This window comes from Ursus arctos, unplaced genomic scaffold, assembly GCF_023065955.2.
Source record: "Ursus arctos isolate Adak ecotype North America unplaced genomic scaffold, UrsArc2.0 scaffold_17, whole genome shotgun sequence".
Taxonomy (NCBI): domain Eukaryota; kingdom Metazoa; phylum Chordata; class Mammalia; order Carnivora; family Ursidae; genus Ursus; species Ursus arctos.
In genome coordinates this window covers 24,676,826-24,703,616 of record NW_026622841.1, presented here as the reverse complement: position 1 = coordinate 24,703,616, position 26,791 = coordinate 24,676,826, and the positions used below count along the sequence as shown (strand labels likewise).

General features: G+C 51.6%; 1 protein-coding gene across 10 annotated transcripts in view; it reads left to right on the top strand.

Moving 5' to 3' along the window:
* Positions 1-26,791, top strand: part of CTIF (cap binding complex dependent translation initiation factor) — a 285,846-nt gene that overhangs the window by 30,094 nt on the left and 228,961 nt on the right. Inside the window, exon 2 of one of the 10 annotated variants that reach the window (XM_057313103.1) lies at positions 2,051-2,210. The exons of the other annotated variants lie outside the window; for them this stretch is intronic. The gene's annotated coding sequence lies outside the window, so the exon portion shown is untranslated. The remainder of the gene's footprint in view (positions 1-2,050; positions 2,211-26,791) is intronic. 10 annotated transcript variants of the gene reach the window in all.

The window sequence follows — 26,791 nt, the reverse complement described above, 5'->3', positions numbered from 1 at the left end:
GATTATATTTACTGACTTCTCTCAGAGTCTCCACTGCACTCGCCCCGGTCACAGGGATCATAATACCCCCTTGTGATTTCAGCCATCTTTCTACTGAAGAGCTCAAAGCCTTAAGGACCTGTGAACCATCTAATATTCCCAGATGCAGAAGGAGCCAGAATTATTTTTTCCATCTGGAAAATGGGCAGGTACTCATCCAGGGTCAGAGCTGCAATTTAAAAACTGGCCTTTTGACTCCAAGCCGAGAGTTCTTTCTCCCATAATAGTCTGTAGAGACCTTTTGTTGTAAAGCAACAGAAACAGCAGTACAAAACAGTTCTTAGTCCGAGGCCCAGGACACAAAACGGGGAACAGAATTCCACTGGCTGTCCTGCTCCACAAGCTACCTCCCTGGAAACTGCCCCTAACTCTTGCTGGAGTAAGAAGTAGAAAACCCAGCCTTCCCCTTCACTGGAGAGATAAGGAACTTGGTGACAGGGATAGATGTGCCCACGCCTGGCTTGGCTCCAGCCTGGGGTGGAGACCCTCATCATCCAGCCCCATCTCCTAATCCAGCTCAGACTCCCAAACAGGTTCTCAAGTGCTTTCCTGCTTTTTTTTTTGGGGGGGGGGGATATATATATATATATACTGTATGGCATAACCACGTAACTCAAATACAAGTAATTATAATTTCTTATCCATTTTCCTTTTACTTTTGAATGCTTTCTATTTTCTTCCAAGCTTCCTAACTTTTTAATGAATCTGCCCCGTGTCTCTTTTCTTGCTTTCTCTGTGGTCTACATGCAGTATCTAACAGAATTTGCAAATAAAGTCAAAATAAAAGGACATGCTCTGGAAGCAATACCAATGTTCCATCAACAAATCAATGAATGGATAAAAAAAAAAAACCCAATGAATGAATGGATACATAAAATGTGGTGTATCCGTATGAGAGAATATTAGTTCCCGTAAAAAGCAATGAGGTGCTGACAGGCTTCAGTGTGGATGCACTTCAGAAACGTGACGCTAAATGAAAGCAGCAGACACAAAAGTTACATGTTGTCTGATTCCATTTATATGAGCTGCCAGGAGTAGGTAAACCCATAGAGACAGAATGAAGAGAGGAGGTTAGCAGGGGCGAGGAGGTGGGGGGGGAGAGGAAATAATCACTTGATGGGTATGGGGTGGGAGGTGGGGGGGGAGAGGAAATAATCACTTGATGGGTATGGGGTGGGAGGTGGGGGGGTTCTTTTGGTGTTAATAAAAATGCTTTGGAACTAGGGGCGCCTGGGTGGCTCAGTTGGTTGAGTGTCTGACTCTTGATTTTGGCTCAAGTCACGATCTCAGGGTCACGGGATTGAGCCCCAAGTCAGGCTCTGCGCTCAGCAGGCAGTCTGCTTGAGACTCTTCCTCTCCCTCTGCCCCTCCCCCCACTCACACACACTCTCTCTCTGTCTCTGTACAGTAAGTAAATAAATAAATAAACGGATAAATAAATAAATAAAATCTTTTTGAAAAATGCTCTGGAACTAGATAGAGGTAGTGGCTGCACAACATTGTGAAGGTTCTAAATGCCACTGACTTGCTCACTTTAACATGCCTAAAATGGTTAATTTCATGTTATGTGAATTTCGCCTCAATGATTAAAGAAAAGATATACTCTGACCTTTGCAAGTATTGTTTGCATTTTGTCCCCATCCACCCACACCGCCCTTCCTTCTTGCCCTACCTCCTCCTAGAAGTAACAATTTTTTTTTTAAACTTACATTGAAAATTTCAAACAGATGTAAAAGTAGACAGATTAGTATAACGAACCACGGTGTGCCCATCACCCAGCTTCCTCAAATATCATCTCGTGGCAGGCTTGATTCTTTTCTGCTGTTCACTGGTCTATCCATGGATTACTTGAAGCAAATCCCAGACACCATATTATTTCACTTATAAATAATTCAGTATATATATGAGAGATAAGAACCCTTAAAAAAAGCATAATCAACATAATCACAATAGGGGAGGACTGTTTGTTTTTTTTTTTAAGATTTTATTTATTTATTTATTTATTTGACAGAGAGAGAGCACAAGCAGGGGGAGCGGCAGGCAGAGAGAGAAGGAGAAGCAGACTCCCCTCTGAGCGAGGAGCCCAATGCGGGGCTCGATCCCAGGACCCTGGGATCATGACCTGAGCCAAAGGCAGCCACTTAACCAACTGAGTCACCCAGGCACCCCAGGTAGCACTTTTAATAATATTTTGTTTCTTTCATATTTCTTCATGCACTACAAGGAATATATTTTTTTCCCTTTTCTTACATTAAAGGGAACATACTGAAAATGCTCTCCTGTACCTCGGTCCTTGCACCTGTCAGAATATTCTGTAGACCTCGCCCACATCAGCACATAGTGATCCTCTTTGGGTTTTTTCCAAGTGTGTAATATTCTGTTATATGGCTGTGCTGCAGTTTATTTGCCCATCCTCCATTTCTGGACGTTTGGGTGTTTTCCTGATAGTCTGAGCTGGACACTGCAGACTGAGGGGTCGAAGGCAAATCATGTTTGCTCCTGGCCCCCATGAGCCTGGGCTAGGCAGATTTTTCCGAAACAGAACCATTAGAGAGAGAATCCCCCTGAGACCCTTTATTCTTCTTTATGTGATATCTCTATGTGGTGTTGCTAAATGGTATCTCTGTGTGGCATCTCTAAGTGGTATCTCTGTGATATCTCTATGAGGCATCTCTGTGGCATCTCTATGTAGTATCTCTCTATGTGGTTAGCTTGGACTTCCTTCCAACATGGTGGTCTCAGTGCAGTTGGACTTATTTCAAGATGGCTGGCTCCCCTCAGAACAGAAAAGCAAAACTTCTAGGCCTTCTTCAGGCTCAAGCCTGGAACAGACATAATGTCGCTTCTGCTGCATGCTGAACATCTGTTTGCATGCTGGGAAGTGTGGCTACTATTCCATCCACATAGGGAATGTAGGAGAACATCTGGATACTCCATATCATGAGGCAGAGCACTGGACTGTCAGAGACCCAGCTTTTGGGGTAACTTCCTGTGTGACCTAGCCCAAGACTCACTCCCTCTCTGAATCCAAAATGAGGGAAATAGAAGTATCAGCCGGTCGCCTACCTGCCTCGCTGGCTGCTGTGAGGTTCAAATGCGATAAGATGGTAATAGCCATGGAAGGCCTTGGCAGCTGGGTTCAGCAGGGTTTTGGGCACTTCCCTCCCTGGAGCTCCCACCTCGAGATACAGCAAGTCCCGCCTCTGTTGCCAGGATTCCTGGGGGCAGGATCTGGGAGCATAGGCACCCACTGGGGGTGGTGGGTAGGGCTCAAGCCCAATGGGGCGTAGGGGGCTAACTTTTACTGAGTGTTTAATACCCACTGAAGGGCTTTATGCTTTGCATCTTGTATCCTCAGAGCAGTTCTGTAAGGTAAGTGTCACTTTTGCCCCTTGGATAGATGTCTCCACAGTGACACAGCTGAGTGACAGAGCCAGAACTCCAGCTTGGGCCCATCCGGCTCCCCACCTCATGCCCTTTACCCACAGAGCCTGGCGCTGGCTGGGGAGAGGGACTCTTGGCAAAATACCAGAATTTTCCTTACTGTGAACACTGTCGACTTTAATTAGATTAATTTTCACTTTTCTTTTGCCTTCAGGGGGTTCAAAGATGATACAGTGGGATTTCAGCAGTGCACTGTGAGTAGAACTGAGTGAGCACCTCCAAGCCTGAGAATCAGCCAGAGGCACATTTATTTATCCATGTGCCCCCCGCCCCCCAAGAAGCCCCTCTCGTCCCATGAGGGGAGGGAGGGTCTGTGGAGACCCAGCCTCTTAGTCTAGTTCTGTTCTCCTGGTGTGTTCTCGGCTCCCCAGCCCTGACCCACACAAATGCCACCTGCCCGGCGTGCAGTTTTACGAAAGCTATTTTGTGCATGCGTCCGCTCTGGGCTGTGGCCCCGGCCCCCAGGTCTGGTTATCTGGAATAAATAACCACTCCGGCCGTCTTCTCCTTCTGAGGGAGACTGCCCAAGGAAGGGTGCTTGTCTGCATCAAGGCCTTAGGAAATGAGAGTGCTTTGCCCAATCTCAGCCTTGCTGTTTCATCCCGGGAAGCCCACAACACACGTTTGTGGAGGGCCCAGGGCATGCTAGGCGGGCCCTGAGCTGGAGAAACGTGCCTCGTGGAACAATTGGCCTCAGAGAGAACTTGCCGAAGAACAATTGGGGCTTGTGGATGGTCTCTCGCTGACCTTGGGCAGCAGTGGCCGCGTGCAGGGCCCCCAGGCGTGCCCGCCTGCCCCGGCTCGGGAGCCTGCCTTCTGGGAGCTGTGGGGGTGCGGTCACTCGCACCCAGGCTGCCCGGGGCAGTGCTGACCTTTGGAAGGGCAGACATGTGGCCTTTGGGGCTTTGCCAGGCCAGCCACCAGCCTCTGCTGTTCAGCATGGTGCTTTCCCTTCTCCTCCCCTGGCCATTTTTATTGGAAAGCCAGAAACACATAAGTATTTCTCAAGAGTTGTGGGAAGCGGGGCCCACGGGTACCTCCCAGCCTTTTTCTGAGATGAGGCTTTTGTTCATCTGAAGAGCTTTGCCCGTTTGCCCTACCTCTCACTGGCATCCTCATCCGGGGCCTGTCTCACTGCTGTCCTCGCTTTCTGGGTCCCCTTTCTCTGCGGGTCTCTACTTCAGCCAACACAAACGCCAGAATAAGTAGGCGAAAAGCCGCCTCTGAACGGGGACTCCTGTTTTCCAGATTCACTGTGCCAGCCAAGGCAGAGCTGTTTAATCGCGAACACTCAGTTTCCAGCAAAACCAAGTAAGACATGGGCCCGTGGAGGCCCAAGTACAGGATTTATGTGTGACACAAACAGAGCAAAGAGAAAAAGGACATAGGTTAGGATTTGGTCTGCTCAGCTGTACCTTTTAGAATTCTTCTGTTGTCATCTGCCATTCCCTAGTCTGCCTCATAAGCTTGGTGTTTGGGGATTTCAGGGCTTGTGTCTCGTCTGGTTTTGGGTTTTGGCTTTCTCCAACAAGGGAATAGTATTCTAAAAGGTGGAAATTGCTAATTGTTCTTAAAATCTGGAGAGCCACTTATGGGGATGTGTGATATTCGAGCCCTTTTTGTTGCCAGCCGCCCTAGGGAATGTGGATACGGTGCCTCCAGGAGAGTGTCTTGAGGGGAATTACTGAAGAGAAATCGTTGTACCCGCTCATGAAAAGCCACCAAGAGTGAATCTGATCAGAGGGACATGTGGAAGGCGTGAGGGGGGAGGTCTGACTCAGGCACAGCGTCGGGCCTGAGTCAAGGCCTCTCTTCCCTGTCAGTGACCCGGCAGGAGAGGGGTCTGCCCAGGGTCCCTGTGTCATACTATGGTACTGAGCATAGATGGCTGGCCTGGGGACTCAGACCGACTCTCGGGAACTTGAGGTTCAAGACATGAGGAGAAAACCACAAGAAGTTATGGCTCCAGAAAAATACTGCCTCAACCAACCGAGGCAGGGGAATTCGTGTAAAATGGACCCTTACGTGTGTCCCTGCCATGGGACCAGAAGGTGGTGACGGAGTTCAGGTGTCTGAGGCAGGTGGTGTCCAGAGTCACATCCAGAAGAAAATAGTCTCATTCGGGGGATCTGTTATTCCTTTGCCCTAAGAGATGTGAATCCAGACAGAGTGGGGGATCGGCTCCTGAGACGCGCCCTTCCATCTGACTTCTCTCGCACTTCCTCTTGGTCTTTCTTCTCTTGTCTTCAGCCAGGCCAACTACGTATGTGCTGTGGCCCTGCATGGGTCCTCATCTCTAGCTCTTCCCCTAGAATTTCTCTAAAATAAAAGCTTTATTGAGATATAATTCACATGCCACAAAATTCACCCTTTTAAAGTAGGCAGCTTTTTCTGATTTCACTCGTATGTGGGATTTAAGAAACAAAGGAACAAAGGAAAAAGAGAGAGAGAGAGAGACAAACCAAGAAACAGACTCTACTATAGAAAACAAACTGAGGGTCACCAGAGGGGAGGTGAGTGGGTGGATGGGTGAAAGAGGAAGAGGTGATGGGCATTAAGGAGTGCACTTGTCATAATGAGCACTGAGTAATGTCTGGAATTGTTGAATCATTAGATTGTAAGCCTGAAACTAATTTAACATTGTATGTTAGGTATGCTGGAATTAAAATTAAAAACTTAATAAAAAATAAAAATAAAGTAGGTGGCTTTTAATATATTCACGATGTTGTGCAACCAGCACTATTATCCAGAACATTTTCTAGATGCATCATTTTCTATTTTATCTTATTTTATCTTATTTTATCTTATTTTATCTTATTTTATCTTATTTTATTTTATTTTTATTTTATTTTATTTTATTTTATTTTATTTTATTTTATTTTATTTTATTTTATTTTATTTTATTTTAGAGAGAGAGAAAGAGCTTGCCCGCAAGGGAGGGGACAGGGAGGGGCAGAGGGAGAGAGAGAATCCCAAGCAGGCTCCATGCCCAGTGAGGAACCCAATGTGGGGCTTGAGACCATGACCCGAGCTGAAATCAAGAGTCAGACGCTAAACCGATTAAGCCACCCAGGCGCCCTTAGGTGCATCATTTTCTAGAACGGTGCCACCCAGAGCATTTCCATTACCTCCTGTACCCATTTGCAGTCCTTCCTTATTTCTCCCCAGCTCTCTCAGCCCTAGGCAACAGTTAATCTACTTTCTTTCTCTATAGATTGGCCTATTTGGCACATTTCACATAAGTGGAGTTATATAATACATGGTCTTTTGTGTCTGGCTTCTTTCCCCTAGTATAGTGCTTTCAAGGTTCATGTTGTAGCATGGATCAGTGCTTTCTTCCTTTTTATAACCAATAAATGGTTATACCGCATTTTAATGTATCCATTAGCCACTGGGTGATCATTTATGGGTTGTTTCCAAACTTCAGTTATGAAATAATGCTACCATGAGTGTTCATGTATATGTTTTCATGTGGACATATGTCTTTAATTTTCTTGGATATGTACCTAGGAGTAGAATTGTTGGGTTATATGGTATTCATCTTTTGAGGAATTGCCAGGCTGTTTTCCAAAGTGGCAGCACCATTTTACAATCCCATCGGCAATGTATGAGGGTTCCATTTTCCCTACATCCCCACCGACACGTGGTATGGTGTGTCTTTTTGATCATAGCTGCCCTGGTGGATGTGAAGTGTCGTCTCACTGTGGTTTTGATTTGCATTTCCTTAATGACTAAGGATGTCGAACATCTTTTCACGCGCTTTGTCGTGTTAAAAGCCCAGGTGTACCTGTTCATCCAAGGGCTTGTGCCAATTGTATGTTTTCTTTGGAGAAATGTCTCTTCGAATGTTTGCTCGTTTCCTAATTTGGTGATGTGTCCTTTTATTGCTGAGTTGTAAGAATTCTTTATATGCCCTGGTTACTAAGCCCTTACCAGATCCATGATTTGCAGTCTTTTCTCCCATTCCATGGGCTGTCATTTCACTGTCTTGATGATGTTCTTCGAAGCCCAGTGTTTTAAATTTTGATGGAGTCTAATTTATCCTTCTTTATTTATTATTTCATTGCTTGTGCTTTTGTGTCATAGCTGAAAAACTGTGGCGTCATCCAAGGTCACAAAGATTTATTCATATGTTTTCTAAGAGTTTTGTGATGTTCTTCCCTTTAGGTCTGTGATCTTTTTGGGTTAATTCTGACGTCCGATGTGAAGTGCAAGTCCGGCTCATTCTTTTCCGTGTGGATGTCCTGTTGTCTCATGCTGCTTGTTGAGAAAACTATTCTTTCTCTATCGATTGGTCTTTTTTTTTTTTTTTATCATGCCTTTTTCCTACTCTGAAATAACTATTGGCTCTTTTTTTCCTTCTCCCTTGTGCACATGTGCCTGTGTGCACGCGCGTGTGCGCACACACACACACACACACACACACACCTGCATCCTTCCCGAAATAATGGGTATCTCCACTGCTTGACAGAGGCCTCCGCGCAGCCCAGCGTCTTGTCCCTAACTCCCAGGATTCTTTCAAAGACAGAGCTCTGTTTTCTCAGGTCTCTTTATGTGCTCATTTGTCTCCCAGTGGGAGTATTCAACTCTTTCAGGGGAAGGGCGTGAAGGAGGAGGTGCATGTGACTACAGAGACCCACACTCACGTGTTATCTTTTCACGATTGTATTTCCAGCTCCCAAGCCAGATGTAGGCTTTCTGGGGGCCTGTCATCATCCTTCTGAATAGTATTCACTGATTGGATAATTAAATGGAGGCTTCTATGGCTCATTAAAGTATTAGTCCATCCATCCATTCACCCATCCATTTGTCCATTTATCCATCCATCCGTCAGTCTTTTCTGTCCATCAATCCATCCATCCATCTGTCTGTCCACCTATCTGTCCACCTGTCCATCCATCCATCCATCCATCCATCCATCCATCCATCCATCCATTCACCTGTCTGTCCATCCATCCATTCACCTGTCTGTCCATCCATCCATCCATTCATCTATCCCTCTGTATATCCATCCACCTGTCCCTTGTCTCTGTATCCATCTACTAAAAAAGAAAAGGACTGGTTGCTTGGCCCCTGTCTGCTGGCTAGGCTGCTGTTGTGCTACAGGTTTGTATTATATGCTCAGATTTATCTGATCATTCCAATGGGTAGCAAATTTACCAGAATCCAGACTGAGGTTACCCTGCTGTTTTCCCTGGCAAAATGCTTGGTAAGGGTTATTGGCACAGGGGTCTTTTAGTGTGTGAGGAGGTCTTCTCAGGAGGCCAATGACCACCTGGTGAGCAAGAGTTAGAGCAGAGGGACAGGGTGGTCTCCGGGCCCCGTCCTCCACTCCAGGTGTATTTCTGTCTGAGGCATGATTTCTGCTCATTAGAATTATGTGCCGCAGGGTGGAGGTGAAGGCTGCTGAGAAGTTCGCTCTCTCGGGTGACCCATGCCAACCACTGGCCGCAAGCGACTGTACCCTGGGGACATCTGGGGCTCCGTCTCATCTTACATAACAGTTCCGTTCTCTGTGTCCTGAGACTGGGCCCACACTGAACAGCTTTGGACCCCCTGATCCCTTACATCACTGCTATCTGGAAAATTGGGGTTTTGACCTTGACCCACCTTTTGGGAATACTCTCTGACAGGGGCTTTAATCCCTGGCCACAGTTTGCCTTGACCACCCCTCCTTCTGGAAGCACAGATCGTGTTCTGTCCGGAGTGCCAGGCTGCCTCTCCAGTTGTGGGGTGTTCTTCCTTAGGGTTCCCATTCTTCTGTCCCGCAAGCTGGCCTCTATTTCTACCTCTCCCTGATTCCCCAAGAATCAGGGTCCGCCCTGAACGTCAGTGGAGGAGAGGTCTCCTGGGAGCCCTTGGCAGTATGTAGATTGACCACTGGGGTGGGGGTGGGGATTAGAAATCAGCTAACCCACTTGCCAGATGCATCATCTCAGCCTCACTGAGAGGCCTTGCTCATCTCAGACCCCCTTTTGTTGCTCCAGAAACCAGATCCTTCTGCAGGCCTGCCTCAGAGCCGATTTCTTCCCATTTACCCACAAGTTGCCGTGATTTTGCCGAGTCATCGAACATTCCTTCTGCAACGTCATGCCAGCGCCAGCTCCCCAGTGTTCATTTCTATACATTTTCCACTTCACGGTGAGGCAAAGTGAGGCAGCAAGACTCTGTTTTCACAAACACCACAGCTGATCACTGATTTTTGATTTTTGGAGGAAAAATCCCAAGATGTACCACATCCCAGTAGGATTTACATGACTTAGAGGTCCTGCGTCCAGAATGACACTTCGGCCCTTAATTTTCAAAAATAATTCTTGCCATTACCTTAGGTTTGGAGCTTTAGTCCGGGCCCACGCTCCCTGTTCCAAGGGCTTTCCTTCTTGGTTGTTTTTTTTTCTCTTTTCCCCTGCGTGTGTCTGGGTTAGATCTAAAGGCTCTCCTCTTCTCACCGGGCTCCTGCAGACTTCCTGGCATTTCTCTGACCACCGGCACTTCCGGCACTTCCGCTGCGGGAAGCAGAAGAGAGGAATGAAGAGGGGCTGGCTGGGGAGGGATGGGAACGTGTCTCTGTTGGAGACGAGCCAGTGGCTGGTTTGCTCCCTGGGGTCAGGCAGCCAGGGCTCCCCTTCACCTCATTTCTGTCTTTCCGTGGCTTGAGTGGGACTTGAAGTCTAGAGTGTGTGTCCGTCCTGCAAGTGTTCCTTGAGCCCTAAATGCCCTCCTGGCACCCGGGAGGGTGTTCTCCCGTGGCAGGAAGGATGGCGGTGGGCAGGAAGGAATTAAGCCCCCCTCCCCACACAGAAGAAGGTATGGTTAAGTGGCAGAGAGCTCAGTTTGGAAGTCAGTGCTGGGGATATCGTGGGCCGAGGCAGGGAGGAGCCTGGGTCTGAGGTGGGTGCCACGGCTCTGCTGGTTGGTGGGGGGGCTGGAGTTGGGTGGAAAGGGTATCGCTCTTCTTCCCCTACCCCCCTCCCAGGGGGATGTCCTGTGTGACTGAGGGGGGAGGCGCCAGAATGAAGCAAGGGTCCCAGGAAGCAGCAGGTGGGGCTGGGGTCTGTGGGGTACAGTCCCCCCAGTGTGAGGTGCAGCCCCACCCTCTACCCGAACTGTGCATAGACGAACCGACAGCTTCGTGGGGATGTTTGGGGACATACCTTGGGTCCCGAGGCTAGAGGCTCAGTGAGGCAGCAAGGGACAGGGAGGCCCATCAGGAGCTGGCCTCTTGGCCCAGGCAGCTGGGGCAGGAAGGTGATGACAGCAGGGATGAAGTGAAGGCATAGGTCAGAACAAATTGGGGGGGGGGGGGGACTGAGAATCCTTTCCCCGTAACCTCAGGCCTCATGCCTCATGCCTGCCTCTGGGGGATGGAGGAGGTGCCAAGGGATGGTGTTGACTCTGTGTGGTCCTCTGGGGACCTCCAGCAGATAAGTCCTCCCTGCCTTAGCCCTGTCTCCCTCCCCTCGGGCCCTCTTGCCTCAGGGTTCCCTCTGTGCCTTGAATGGGCTTCTGCAGTGCGCAGGGTCCTACCACCCTGCCTGCCCCGGCCAGTGTGCTTCTCAGTGCTGGGACAGTCTGTTTACCTTCCTGGCTGCCCAGCTGGCAGGTCAGCAGGTCGTAGCAGTGGTCGTGATGGAGACAGAGGACCAGTACAGGTAGCGGTAGTATCATTTGCAGGACTAGTACTAGTGATCATAATACAGTCATTTGCAGGGCTAGGACTAGTGGTGCTAATAATAATCCAATCATTTGAGCCATTACTATGTGCTAGGCATTTTACTGACTCCTGTTCATTTAGTCCTTACAACAACCCTATGGGGTTGCCCCATTTTACAGATGGGAAACTGAGGCAGAGAATTAAGCACTTTGCCTGAAGTGATACGTCTAGTAAGGGGCAGAGTCTCGTGGCTCCAGACCCCATGCTCAGTCACTCTGCTCCACCCTCTCTCAGAAGAGTAGGCTATCAGTCCCAGTGGCATTGTGATTGTGCCATTTTAGAGCTAGACAAATGTGGGTCAGCACCTCCAATAGGGCCCAGCTCCTCGCTCAACTCACCATGCTGTCTCTGTGTTGGTGGCTGACCTTCATGCTGACCTTCAGGACTGAGCACAGCCCCAGCTGCACCTGCTGTGTGACTGATCCCCCACCCGGCCTGGTCCTGGGAGGAAATCTCCAGCCTTACCTTGGGGGGGGGTGGCAGGAGCATGACAACAGGTGCTCCAAGCATTGGCCCCGAGGGGTTCTTAGGCCTCCCAAAGAGCAAAGAAGACCAGAGAAGTGGATCTGGGAAAAGGAAGTTCTGTCCAACTGGTAGTCTGTGGAATTAGGTGCTGCAGAAAGTTTTAATGAATGCCCTGTTACCTTAATGCTCTCTGAGTGTGAAGTGTATCATAGGAATGTGCGAAGTGTATCATAGTACATCATAGGAATGAGGGCGAGACCAACCCAGGAGAGCTTTGAATTCAGGTTTCATTACTCTTGGATTTATAGATCAGCTGGGGAGGAAGCTGGACTATTTTTAGGCAGCGCTGTATTAGTTTTGTAATTAACAGACAGCGTGCCCCCTGCTACACGGGCTCCTTGCTCATGCTGTATTGTAATTAGTGTTTTAATCATCGTCAGACAAAATCATACGGCCTTTCTGGGCCTGGAACATGCTGCCTGCTTCTCACAGCTCCATCCTCTGTGCTGGGCACTGGGGCGTGGCCGGAGGGTTGATTCTGCTGTGGAAGGCGCGGATGACCGGGTAGTTGACCGGTGAGAACTTTGGTAGCTGGCGGAGCAGCGTGACCAGACCATGGAGGGACAGAAAGCACGTAGTGTCTGGGGAAGGGCAAGTGACAAGGAGTGCTGGGATGAAGGTGCGGACCAATGGCAAGAGGCAGGACAGGTGGTGCCTTGAATATCAGATCACTTTCCTCTTGTTTTTAGGGAGGCTGGGCTAAAAACACCTGCTTTGTTGAAAGACCATGAGCATTTTCTGACCCTTGGTCTTTTTGCAGACCATTGCAGCACCTTTGTCAGAATTAGGAAAAGGCACCCCTTACCCTGGTGGATGAATTTTGAGGAAAGCAACTCTTTCCCCTTCTTCTCCTCCCCAGGTGGCTACAGCCTTGCGTTAGGCTACACGGTTGGACAAATGGGATATGAGATGGTTCTTGGCCCTTACTGTCCTGCGTGGGTATCTTTGAGCAGTTCGCAGACTATACAACTGAATAGACTCACCCTTTCGAGATTTAAGGTCTGGGTTTAGGCTTTTCATTGGAGAGAGTATAAGATGGGAAGCTTTCCTGTGCCCCCAACTTTGATCACCCTATTGATTTCCACCCTTCTCTTGGCTGTATGTTGCTGGGTTTTTTGCTCAGAGAACCAGGGACTATTACCGCTGAAGGTCAGAGCCTTTACAAGCACATGGGTCACAGTTTCCTAATGTTGGTCCTGGACCTCGAAGAACATTGCCATCACCCAAGGAGCTTATCACAATGCAGATTCTTTTCCCCAGACCCATGCTATGTATGATTCAGAAAGTAGGAGAGAGCCCAAGTGTATGTATTCTTTTGTAAGTTCCCAGCTGGAAACCACAGATCTATCATTTCTTCAATTTATAGATAAAGAAACTGAGACCCAGAGAGGGGTGGTGACTTGCCCAGGGTGGAGGCGAGACCTGGCATTTTCAGTGCGGCCTCCTCGGACCTCCATGTGAGCCCTCCCCCCACCCCACCCCCCCGGCCGCTCTTTCCCCGTTCCCCCAGCACTGACAGTCCCTAAAGCCAAGAACCTGACTCTGTACCATTTGGTTTGCTGATCCTGCTTCCTGGTAATGTTTTTTTTCTTCTTAATATTAACAGTACGTTACTGAAGTGCAATTTACATACAGGATACATGCATGAATCTTAAGCGCATGGCCTGAGGGATTTTGACAAATGTTTATATTCATGTAACCATTGCTCAGACCAAAATAAAGATCATTTCTGTCACCCTAGAAGGTCATCGGTGTCTCTAAACACACATTAGGAAGGCCAGTGAGGATGGAAGGCACCTGTTTGGGGGACAGGGACATCCTTCCCTATTTGTTCCCTGCGTGTCTTTTGTCCTCTGCAATTCCCCCTTGAAAGGCTGGGGCCTGTGTATGGGGCAGGGCTCAGAGAGCAGCAGGAATGACTTGTTGCCAGATTTCTCAAACCCAAAACACCTTCACGTGCCAGGGCCAGACCAAACGGCAGGATCAAAGTGGTACATCTATTTGGAATGTCAACAGCACTTAGAGACTGTTCAGGAACACCTGTCCTGTTGTTGAAAAAAAGGGATACACAGAGAGTGAACAATAATCATTTGGATGGTGGAGATAAAAAAATTCCCTTTAAAGAAAGTTCCAGCTTGGCCTGAGCTTTCCTTAACCCCCGGCCCTGGCTCCTCAAGGATGATACAGTCTTCTCCTGGCCAGTCCCAGCCTTGGGGAGGGTTCCCGGAGTGCCAGTGTATGGCATTGCTGGAGCCCATCAGAGGACCCCACGGCCTGCAGTGAGGCTGGGGTGGGGCCTGGGAACACAGCCTGGACACCGACACCTCCTTCACCCCCAGGGCAACCTGCTAGACGGACGCCAGCACTGGCTCCCATGCAGACTTGGCAGGTGGCCCACCCTCCAAGGCTTGCTTTGAAGAGTCCATACTTCTAAGACACAAAGCTGTGAACGGGAGCCTGTGGGATTTTCATTCTGTGCCTTGGAGGGGTGGGGCATGCAAGAAATGAGTCTCCTGCAGTCTTGTGAGGTGGCTGGGATCTGCTCCAGGCATTTGAGCTGATGCCCCAGCTTCTGAGAACTACTAGTATTCCATGGCACTCCCTCTCTGTGTCCCATGCTCTCATTTTAGGGTTTCTTTTCCTGCCTCAACTTCACGACTCTTTATAGCTGAGCTAGAACAAAGAACAAGCAGCTGCCCGTGTTTTCCTCTTCGGGTGACCTCTCTGTGAGCCTTATGGTCTTGCCAGGGCTGACTCCAAGAGCTGTCCTGTGAGTTGTGGCCTCTGCCCTTCGTTTTCCTGAGTCCAGACTTGTCGTGAATTGTTGAAAACATCTTTGGTTATTTTCTTGATTCCCGGGTTGTGCCTAGATTTCAGGATTTTTTCAGGTTGCACACATTTTCACCCCCTCTAGCTGCATGCGAGAGCACGAGTCTCCCCAGCACTGGGTGTTAGCATTCCTTTGCACCCTTCCCAGTTTGATGGGTGTAAAATGGGATCTCATTTGGCTTTGCAGTTCTTGGATCCCTAGTGAACCTGACGATTTTGGAGGCATTTATAGGCTGCATGTTTCTTCCTTTGGAAATTTACGTTTGCACGTGCTCTGCTTATGTTTCTAGTGATGTATTTATCTTTTTCTTTCATTTTAGTGAGAGATCTTAATTTACAGGTTAAGGCCTTGATTTCCAGTTTAAACCATATTTATCTCTATCTAGATAAATCTAGGTACGCTCAGACTTGGAACAACTTAAATGAACTGCGAAGTGGTACCTGGCCACCAGTCATGGGCCCATCTCCAAAGTAGTCTTTGGGAGAGCTGGGAAAGGCACCCCTTCTAAGCGGGCACAGCTCCATTCCTAAGTACGGGGCCTGGTGAGCAGCACACAGGTGGGTCTTAGCCGGATCTGGGTCCCTTGGCCAGGCACCCCTGTTCCGAGCACAGCTGCACAGCCTACAGGATCCACACAGTCTACATCACCATAGGCAGCCACTCTGAGTGTCGTAAAAACTGAGTCGAGGGGCACCTGGGTGGCTCAGTCGGTTAAGCATCTGCCTTCGGCTCGGGTCATGATCTTGGAGTCCTGGGATCGAATCCCGTGTCAGGCTCCCAGCTCAGCAGGGAGTCTGCTTCTTCCTCTCCCTCTGCCTCTGCCCCGCACTTGTGCTGTCTCTCCTTCTCAAATAAGTAAATAAAATCTTAAAAAAAAAAAAAAACCCAAAACTAAGTCAAGCCCGTTTTGAGAATAATACCCAAGGTATTGGATGGTACAATTTTTACTATGATCGAAACTCCTGAACCATTCACCTGGGCATCATGGTGTTTTGAATGGAATCTGAACTCAGATAGCCTTGATTTGGTTTGAGTGGCAAACCACAAAGGCTACAGGGGAGTCAAGAGGCAGGGGGGCCAGTCCTGCCTTTGTTACTAATAAATGACGTGACTTTGGGCAAGCCAGCTACCTTCGAGGGGCCTCAGTATTCCCAGATAAGAGAAGGCTGCAATGAGGTAAACATGCATGAGTCTAAGTGCTAGCTATATTTTTTTCCACAAAAAGATTCTGATATATTTAAAATGGCTTTGCTGTATTTTTTTCTTTAGCATCTGAGTTATATAAAAGCAAAAACATTTCAAAATCCAGTACATATGTTTTTGCATTTCACCAAATTTTCAGTCTGACTTAGTTATGTTCTAAGTGTGTCCACAACCAGTCCCGTCTTCTAGGTTTTTCCCTGAGGGCATCTTGGGGTCTGTGAAGTTGCTGGCGAGAAGGCAGGTGCATCTGACAATGGGAGATCGGTGAAATCAGTATCTTGGAACATTCCATCTCCTCCTTCTTCCCCTCCTCAGTAACCACTCTGGAATATTCCCTTGGCGAAGCTCGGAAGCGAGCAAGGCTTCAAAGACCTCGTTGCATTTGGGGGAGCAGTGGCATAAGCCTGACCTTACCAAGACCTTCCCGTGTGCCAACTCTGTGGCCATTCTGCCTTTGCTCCGTTACTGTGCTAGCTCTCTTCGCGGCCGCTCCCGCTGAGGACCCGTCCCACCCCAACTCCCCCTGCCTTCGGCTCCCATGACCACGTTCCTCTGCTTGCCTGTGCCTTCCTTGCTCCTTGGACCTGCCCTCAGTGGCCTGTCTAAGGGAGATTTCCTGGAGTTCTAGTCGCAGTGCCTTCCCCCACTTGCCCTTCATCCTCTCACCCCCTCGGATGACCCTGGTTGTCACCTGAGTGCCATTGACTGTCGCATCTGTTCTTTGATCCCACCCACCTGCCTCCTGGACACTTGACCTCAGGCACTGCCTAAATCCAGCCTGTGGTCCCATCCTTGCCCCCGCTGGGGTTTGCCTTCCTCTCACTGAGCTAGCCCCCCAGGCCTGCAACCCCAGGCTGCATCCTGCCTCCCCTTTATCCTGCCTTCCCTCCCTGCCTGTCTCTGCAGACACACTCATTGATTGTCCCACTGCTGCCCGCAAAGCTGTCACGGGGCTGTTCCCTGCCACCTGCCCCGAGCCCACAACTTCTCTGTCCCGGCCTCATGCCGTTCTCTCCCCTGCTCCTGTGCCTCTAGTCTCTCCCCCTCCCAGTCTGCCTTTATTATTTTGGTGCAAATTTAAGACACAGAAAACCCCTGTCCTGGGAGTGAATCTCCTCAGGAATCTTTACTCCATCTCTTTACCACACCCCTTCCTGTGTAGGGGAGGCTGCAAGCTTGCAAAGATGAGCTTGACCTATCTTTATCAAGGTGGCCTTCCCACCCGCCCTGCCCCCGCCCCTCCTGGTTTCTGTTGCCCCTCAGCATGGTCCTCCTTCCCTGAGTTAATCCCCTCTCCCCATCACCTCTCCCATCCTCCTCCAGATGCTTAGTAGATCCAAGAACCCAGGGTTGGATGTCAGAGCTGGAAGGGGCCTGTCTGGTCCAACTTTTGACATCTTACAGAAAAGGCAGCCGAGGCCCAGAAGACGGGCATGTTGAGGGTCACAGAGCTAGGTGTTGGTAGTGGGCCCTCCTGTAGGTGTACGTGCCAGGGTCCTGGGGCTACTGTAACAAATCACCACCAGCTGGGTAGCTCAGAACAGCACAAATGTATTCTTACAGAGTCCTGGAGCCCAGAGGTCTGAAATCAAGGTGTAGGCAAGGCCGTGCTTCCTCTGACCTCGCTAGGGAGGATCCTTCCTTGCCTCTTCCTGGCTCCTGCCGGTGGCTGCCGGTCCTTGCCGGTCCTTGGCGCTCCCTGCATTGTGGATGCGTTGTCCCAGTCTCTGCCTCTGTCTTCACGTGGCCGCCTCCCTGTGTGTCTCTGGGTCTGAATTTCCCTCTTTTTACAAAGACACCAGTTACTGGCTTCAGGGCCTCTCTGACACCGGGAAGACCTCAACTTTACTTGATCACATCCTCAAAGACCCCACTTCCAGGTAAGGTCCCATTTGCAGGTCGGGGTGGGTGGTTAAGACTTTCAGGGTGTCTTTCTGTGGGGATACCATCCAAGCCACAGCCCACCCCTGTCCGTGGTGCCACAGAGGGGGTGTGACGTGTGCTTCCCACTGGTCATCTTGGGGAGGATTCGACCTGGTATTTTAGGTTGGAAACTCTCAGCACGCTGTTTGTTGCGCCTGTCCTCTTAATACACAGTTTGTGAGGAGTGAGCTTCTGTGTGTGTGTGTGTGTGTGTGTGTGTGTACGCGTGCAAGCGGTGGTAGATGAAAGTCACATGGACCTCCTTGTGAGATGTGATCACCCATTTCAACCCAGGGGAAGGGAGAATTGTGTCACGGGGGCAACATTCTTTTTAACCTCTTGTCCTTGTTCCAACCTGGAAAATGAACGGGCACGTGCTCCTGGACGGAGCCGCTGCACATTCTTCCCGTTATGTTAAGCTAACAGGCTCGCTCCTGTTTTCCTTTATAGGCAAGTGCCTTATGCTGCTGTGTTTTTGATTGCTCTGAAAGTTCATTGTTGCTGTGGCCCTCCTGACCTCTGTCTGGACTTTGGCCGGGTGCAGAGTCTCTGAGTCAGCGTTTTGGGTGGGCCGGAGGGCGGGCAGCATGATTTTCCATAACGGTAGAGGTTCGGGCCCTCGGCCTGCAGGTGGGGAGCAGCGTGGGGCTGGGGCTCCATATTTAGTCTGGAATCCAGTCCCAGCTGCTGCTCTGAGGCCGCCGTGGATGCCAGAGCCGGCGGAGCACTGGCTTGGAGCCAGGGCCGCCACCCCTGCTGTGCAGCACAGCTGGGGACAGAAGTCACAGCCCATCTGTGCCAGGCCTGCCCCCTTGCCTGCCTGCACAGTGACCAGGAGGCCCGGGGAGAGGAACGATGAGGCAAGTGAATACATATTTCCAAAAGATGAGAGCTGGAAAGGGCCTCCGAGGTGACATAGTCCAATGCCCCTTTTCTGTGGATACAGACACCAGGCTGACCCAGAGACGTGACTTGCCCAAGGTCACATGGGTAGTTCGTTAACTGCAGAAGCCACTAGACTTGGGCTTCTGGATTCCGAGTCCTTTATCCTTCCCTGGAACGATGCTGTCCCAGGGGCTGTGCTGCCATCGGCGGGGGGGGGGGGGGGGGGGGGGGGGGGGGTCCCTTCTAGCAGCAGCTCTATCAGAGACTGGGAAACAATGACCAACGCCCCTGGCCGCACCCAGATTGGGAGGAGCCAGCTGTCTGTTTTGGTCCTCGTCTTGCCTCCCCTTCTGTGCCACTGTCTGTTTCCCACTGGCTTCTGCCCCTCCTTACCCACCCCCACCTCGACCCCTGCTGAAACCTGCTGGTGTGAGTCACTGACACTGGAGTGTGAACGTCGGACCTCTCCAGGGGGACTGAGACAGTCATCCCTTGGAGTCAGACAGATGCAGCCTTCTAGGCCATATAGTAAGGTACATGCAGATGGGAAGAGGCAGACCTCAGAAAGGGAGGACGCCCCGGGACCAGCTCTCTGCTCAGGCTCTCCGAGCGTCTCAGCTCCCCTCCGGTGCCTTCCCTGTCTTCCTTGTCCACGGACTGGTGACCCATCGCACGTTCTGTAGTCCAGACCTGCTCAGGAGCCGGGTTGATGGCCTTGCTGTTGACCCTCGCTTCTCCAGGGCGGAGTCCGCCCACCAGGCCACCTCGTGGGTCCCAGAGCAACTGGGGAGTGGTCCACTGCCGGGCTCATGGTTTCAGGAGGTGGCCACCTGCGGGCCCAGAGCAGTCTGGCCTGAATCTCGGACCTAGGTGTGTGGGAGGCCATAGCTTCAGCATTGGGAAGAGCTGCGCAACATGACAGCGGTCCCCATGGCCCTGCAGCCCCTTGGGTCCCCCGAATGTCCCCCTTACCTGCTGGGTGCTCATCACATCTGGGCCTTATGGTCCTCCGGTCCCTCATCTCTGAGATGGGATCCCGCTCACAGACTAGGGGGACGATTGGAGACGGTGCGTGTAAAGGCTTAGCTCCCAGTAGCCGCCCGCTACTGCTCTTATTACGAAATTTGTTGCCTCAAGTCATCCTCACAGCGACCCTGGGAGGGAGGCCGGGCCGGTACTCTCCAGCTGCGGGAACTGATCATAGAGCAGGAAAGGGACCTGCTGGGCCCTACGGATTCCCGGTGCGGTGTTCTTGCTACTGAAACAGCCTGGCCATATCTGTGGGCTTCAGGAGTGGTTCTCCCCCCTGCGCCAGTGCACCCAGATACGGGTGAGTAAACCATCGTGAAGCTGTCCTCCTGCGAGGCACCTTGCTTCCCACGGATGGCTTTGGAGTCCCCCAAATGGGGCCAGGAGAGGAGGCAGTGGCTCAGACTCAGTGGAGAAGCCGTGTGTCTCAACTGCTCAGGGAGTGGGTTAATACCGGCACAAGCCTGCCTCGAGCCCCGGACACTGTAATTCCCATGACATGCAACTTTTGTCACTGCCGACAGTCGGAGGCTGTGTGCCGGCAGAGGGCTCTGGGAGGAGGGCACAGGAGGGCCTGGCACCGCTGAGGACAGCAATTAGCAGGAGTGGCTGCCACTAATCGCTCTGATCGGCCAAGCAGAAGCCAAGCCTGCCGTTCACAGGCTGAGTTTGGTTCCTGGGGTCCTGGTGGAAGAGGAACAAAGGGAGTTGCTGTAAAATTTCTGAGGCCTCTTCTCATTCTGGAGGACCCGGCTGCTGCAGGAGCAGACAATGGTGGGCAGCGGGATCTGGGGAGCCCAGAAACAGGTGGGGCCCGGCCAGGCTGACTGACTCCACTGCTTCCGGAGCCCATGTCCTGCTGCCACATGAGCCAGCATATTTTGTTTTAATGAGCCCTATGAAGTTTTCTCGGGTCCCTCCCACCCTGGAAATCCTCAGTGGCCGGAAAGGCTGTGGCACTGTGTGGCTGGCAGGAGCGTGGCACCAATCAGGGTTCAAGAGGAGGCCACGGGAGGGATTCCCCTTCAGGTCAGGACACTAGGGGCAGAAACCCGCAGGAAGCCCCTGCCATCGGGGGCTCAGGTGGAGAGCAGACCTTCTCGTGCTGCCGCTGGGCCTCTGGAGATCTTGCAGAAAGGACAAGTTTGTAGTGTGTGTGAAAGGACCCAGCTGGATCAAAGCAAAAGTGTCTTTATTATTGTTACCGTGACTAGTATTAATAATATGTGTTTAGCATTCTTTTATAGTTTAGACCTGGTATTTATGTTCTTGACAACCCTGGGAGGTTAAAAAATGAAGGGGATAAAAAAGGTATTGCTGTCACGTGTAGGTGTAGAAAGGGAGGCCTGACCACTCAGGCAACGGACACAGGGGATTAACCAAGGTGAGAACATACCTTTGCCTCCTATGGGCCACCTGACCCATCAGGCCGAGTAGCACTAGGAACTCATGCAGACCCTTTTCTCTTGAGTATCTGGCATTCAGTTATAAAGCATATGCCAGAGGCTCCTGAAAAATTATTTCGGGGACTCTCTTCGAACACCCAGATGACACAGACCAAAGAGGTCTGTCCTGCACCAAGGTGTCCCTGAGAACGTGACCTCCCTCCACTCTCACCTGGCCACCTCCCCAACTTCTGAAATGCGCCGTGGAGAAGGAGATGGTTGATTTGACAAGTCTGTGGGGTCTCGGAGCATCACCGTGGGCAGGCCGGCTTCCCAGGCGAGCCCCCTTGCACCTGCCGGAGCTGTCCACCTAAAAGGGTTAATGCTTGGTAATGCTCAGCTGTCGCTGTTTTGAAATTCTGCTTTTGAACAAGAGGCCGCACGTTTCCATTTTGCGCTGGGCCCCACAGAGAGGTAGCTGGTCCTGCTTGCTCAAGGTGCCACAGCTGTTAGGGATATGAGGCCTCTGCTCCTCGCCACCACGCCTGGGGTCTTTGGGGTCTGTCAGCTGGCCTAGCTGCTGGGGAGGGGTGGGCAGAGGCTTTTTGTGGGGCCGGCATTGATGGCAGCTGCACGTGGCAGCTGAGAGCTGAGCAAGGCCAGGCGGGGATTTCTGGAATGAATGCACACACATTCTCTGGCTGCCATCACCCCTCCCTCCTTCCCTCCCGGGCTGCCCCCTTCCCTTCTCACCTGGAAACACCATGTGAACTCCCGTGACCTTGCAAGCAGAGAGCCAGGGGCCAGAAATCTTCGTATCCACCAAACACAGGTGTCCCACTGCCCCACCCTGACATTGGCTCCATCCTTGCCTCCCATGGGATTTATTTTTGATGGATGGAGAACATGAGAATGATCCAAGGTATGAGGGCTGTGCTCCTGAGGGCCTCCTCCTCACCTGGTGTGCTCCGTTAGACCAGAGTAGGTCCTGAGCAAGCGTGCGTGTCGGGGTAGGGCCAGGCCCTCAGGGATGCAGAACCACCCCACCCCCACCCCCCACCAGAGCACAGTCCTTGCTGGGCATCAAGTTCAGTAGGGAAACCATTAAAGAGCTGAGGAGGGAGAACGGAATTACGGGTTCCAGACTGCAAGCCCCGTGAGGCTCCAGAGAGGGGAGCTCGGTGGTTAGTGGCCACTTTGACACCTGCGGCTAGTGGTGTCCCGTGGGGTGTGGAAGCACCCACCCGAGAGGAACGTTCGCACTCCTAGGTATATTTATTTTTTTATCCTTTAGTTTCGATTATAGGGTATGTTTTGTAACACACAAGATGTATTGCCAGGGTGAGCGTGTACACGTGTGTGTATTGTGTATGATGTGTGTGCATGTGTGTGCGTGCAGGTGCCTTATGCACAGATGGTGTCTCAGTGTGCTAGGACTGCTGTCGCAAAGTGCCGCAAAATGAGTGGCGTAAACAAGGTAAATGGATTCTCTCACAGTGCATACGCTGGAAGTCCAAGATCAAGGCCTCAGCAGGGCTGGTTCCCTCGGAGGGGCTGGAAGGGAGAATCTGTTCCATGTTGCCCCGCAGTTTGGGGTGGTTTGCTGGCAGTCTTTGGCATTTCTTGGCTTGTGGAAGCTGCACCCCCCACTCCAGTATGCCCTCGTCTTTACCGATTCCATCTGCAATGGCTCTCCTTCCAAAGAAGGTCACCTTCTGAGCTCCTGGAGGTTAGGACTCCAACAAATGCGGGGAGACACAGTTCAACCCGTAACAGATAGCATAAGCAAGGTAGGCAGCCCCTGGCTGAGCTAAGCTGTTTGACACCGTGGTCAGCTAGCCTGACTGTGTGCTCGTGCGGCCGTCTCGATTTCTCACGAGGGCGCCCTGGTCGAGGACTAGCCCTGTTGGTCAGTGGGAGTTGCTGCCAGGAGGGGTGGATGGGAGATGTTTGGACAGGAACGAGTCAAGGAAGCAGCCCTGTGCTGGCATGTGGGTCCATCCCCTGGCCTAAAGGAGGGCCTTGCTAGGCTGTTTTCTCTAGCCTGAGAGTTTGGGCTGTCTTAAGTGGGGAGAACCAGTAGCCAATGCAAGGGACAGACCTGTACCCTCCAGCAGGGCCCGTGATGTGGCCTCTTTCTTTGGCACTTTCTCTACTTCATTGCTTCAGCTTTTCCTATCCATCCTCTGGCTCCTGGGTCCTGCAGCCAAATTCTTTAGACTTACCATGGGCACACACCAAGCTCTAGGCCTGGAAATGGTGGGCAGGGAGCCAAGGGGGGCAGGGAAGCCCCAGCTAAGGGCACTGGGGAGGTTTTAGGGGTCTTACCAGGGTTCCAGATCTCTCTGCTTGGCAACCTAAGCACAGGCATCCCCCACTTCTCTGTTGCCTTCTGAGTCACAAGAGACAACGGAAACCATACGACTTAGCCTGTGAACTTCTGCTCATTCACATTTAAGGTTTCAGAGGCTTGCTTCTGTGTGAAGGAAGTTAGAAGTGAGGTGTCATTAGCAAGGTGGGAAGGTGTGGCAGGCACTTCTCAGCTCTGGGGCTAAGGTGGCGCTATCCAAGGGCACTCAGACATGCCTGCAGCCTGCTTGCCCTCCAGCACCGGGCACAGATTTAGACAAGAGAGCCCACAGGGCAGCAGGGCATGCAGCGCGGGGGGGGGGCAACTGGGAATAAGCTTATGGCATGTGCTGTCTCTGTGCAGTTAAACTTTCAAGATCAGAACATGGGAACAGATTTCCCTTCGGTGTTTTGCCAGCGGGAGAATCCACTGCTGGGAGGTGTGTGAAGTGGTGAGGCCGCATTGTGGTGTGGACAGGTAGGCTCCCGCGCTTACCGTCACGGGAGAGGCAGAGAGAATTCTATAGCAGCACCCCGAGCCAGCACGGGGATAATAGGGCCAATAATGACAACAGTGGCATTTGTTGAATATACAGAACCGTTCAACAGGAGTTAAAAGTGCTTGGCGGGGAATGTCCTCCTTCCAACTCCCAGCCTTCTTCCTGGGGGTGAGGGTGGGGGGCAACTCCGTTTCCCACCTCTGGCCCTACACAAGGTTAGCAGATCCCAGATTAAGCAGTGACACACGGGATGACCAGTGGACAGGATGCTGTCCACGTCGCAGAGGCCCTAGTGCATCACCAGAGCAGAAGATGACCTCAGTGCCAGTCAGCTCATGGATGCAAAACGGCCTTGCAGGGAGTAATGTTCCTGCCGGAGGCTGCTGGAGAGTGCAAACAGACGGGCCTCAGGGCGGGGGTGTGCCCTCCGGGGGGGGGGGGGGCGGAGGCCCCTCCAAGCCAGTGTTTTAAGCCAGGTGACCGACAAGTGGAAAGGACCCCACAACCAACCTTTTATTTCCTCTTAAGTTAAAGTTTGCCTTTTTCTCATAAAAATTTTTGGAAAAAAAAAGGAGGAGAAAGAAAAATAGAAGAAGATACTTTTAATTCCACCTCTCAGTGATGTCGTAGATTTTGTTTGTTTGTTTTTCTATGCATTTTCATATACTGGAGATACTAGTGTATATAAAAAATAATGCTTTTTCCCATAACATGGTAACATGAATGTTGCCAGGTTACTATAGTTCTTCATAAATAATTCCTGAGGCCCGAATAGTCTGTCAGGGAGATGGGGCCACTTTCTGTGGGTGAGCGTGAGACATTTTGGTGCCCACCAGGTCGTTCTCCTCCGTGCCAGCCTGCCTGGCTGGGCCTCCATGTTGGCCAAGTCAGCAAGGCGCCTGGCTCCGTTCCTAAGGCTGAGCAAAGTTTCGGGAGACCCTCCTTTCAGGGTCAGGGCAGCGCCTGTGCCTCAGGTGGACGGACAAGGTACCCAGATGTGATGTGTGACGAGCACTCCAAGGGCCCTGACAGAGGGTGCCTGGGCCCCTCCTTACTCAGCCCATCGGGGGGGGTTCCTCAGCCAGCCCAGTGTTCCCTGCACTTGCCAGCCTGTGACACCTGCCAAGTGACCAGGTGTGATGTGAGAAGAGGGCAGCTCACTAAGTTGCCCACCCACACGTCCAATAGCCCTCTGTGCCTCAGTTTCCTCACCGTCCAGTGGAGGCAGCATCCGTGGGGTTGTGGGCACTAAAGGCATAGAACGGTGTCCGGCCCCACAGGCGCACACAGGTGGGCTGTCACTCTTAGCTGCTACGAGGGAGCTCCCGGATGGCAGGGAGCTAGGACTGGCATGGAGGTCACGTGGGTACTCTGGACGAGTGTGGGATCTCAGGGCTGAGCGAGGGGCTGCCCCACACATATGCTGCGTGGGTTCGGGTTCCACCAGCTGCTGGGTGGTGTCTCATTGGTGACAGCGCTGCAGTCTGGGTTTCGGATGGGTAATCTCATGCAACCCCCACACTCTTTATCTTAGCTCAGTACCAATAATAAGTGTGAAGGAAAGAGGGGCCATGTGCTCATTCAGCCCATGGCTTCCCTGGCTGCTGTCGGCGGCAGAGGTCCTGGGCTCATTTCGCACAGCCAGGCAGAGCAGGGCAGGAAGGGATGCCAGCTCCTGGAGGAGGGGTCCAGCCAACGCTCCTCGGCGTGGACGGCTGTCCCACAGGCCCCCCCTCCCTGTGTCCCTGTCCTACAGTGAGGGTCACCTTGTCCTGTTGATAGGCTCATTTTGGGCCAATAGCTCTGTCATGTGGCCTGAGAGCTTAGGAAGAAGAGCTGGTTTCCTGTCCCTGCCTGCGTGGCTGTGCACAGGGGCAAAGGGCAACTCTCGTGCCTTAACCCGTTCTGCCAGCCTGGTTAGGATGCGGATTTCAGGGCTGTTTTGTTTTGTTTTTAAAGACTTTATTTATTTAAGAGAGAGAGAGCAAGAACATGAGTGGGGCAGAGGGAGAGGGAGAAGCAGGCTCCCTGCTGAGCAGAGAGCCCGATGCTGGACTCGATCCCAGGACCCTGAGATCATGACTTGAGCTAAAGGTAGATGTTTCACCGACTGAGCCGCTCAGGTGCCCCAATTTAGGGGCTGTTTTATCCAGCAGGTCTCATACGGGAGCCATCTGGGCCCGTGGGTGTCTGGAGAGGAAGCAGTGTCAGGGCCTCACGGGACATCGCACGGACTCGGGGATGCCTCAGGGATGCAGTCCCTGCACCGGGGACCCCTCCCCTCCACGACCTGGCAGACCTCCCGCTCCTCCTCCAAGGTCACCCAAGGAACGTGCCCTCTGACCCTCTTCTCCACAAACATTATTATTAATTGCCATTATTTATTGAAGCTCAAATGCATGTTGGATTCTAAGATAAGCATATCAAATACACGGCGTCATAGATTGCCTACGGTTTGCCTGGGACGGTGCTAAGTTTACGTGTTTTTAGATCATCCTCTTGACTGCCCTGGGAAGTAGGGGTTTTATCTGCTTTGGGGCTGGGGAGACACTTACTTATTGGAGGCCATGCACAGAGCCCGCGGCTCTGAAAGCTGGGTTTGTCCACTCCAGTCCCTCTGTGCTGACTCCTGTGTGTGCCCTTGGACCTGTGTCTTTGTGGCTCCTGACAGGAATGCCCACACTGTACCATCCTCTGCCTGCCACCCTGAGGGGTGTCCTCGGGGCGGAGGCCACGGCTCAGTCACCTGGCATCACTGGGTCTAGCACGGTGCCTGGCATGCACTGAGGGAATGACCATTTCCGTTGCACTCTGAGCCAAGGGTAGAGCCGGAAAAGGGCATGAGGTACATCGAAGGGATATTTCTTTTGCCCTCTGACAGCGCAATGTCCCCAGCTCTGTTCTTGGCCCGTCACTACAAATCAGACCATAATATTGGGTATTGTTTTCCTCCCTTGGGTAGGGC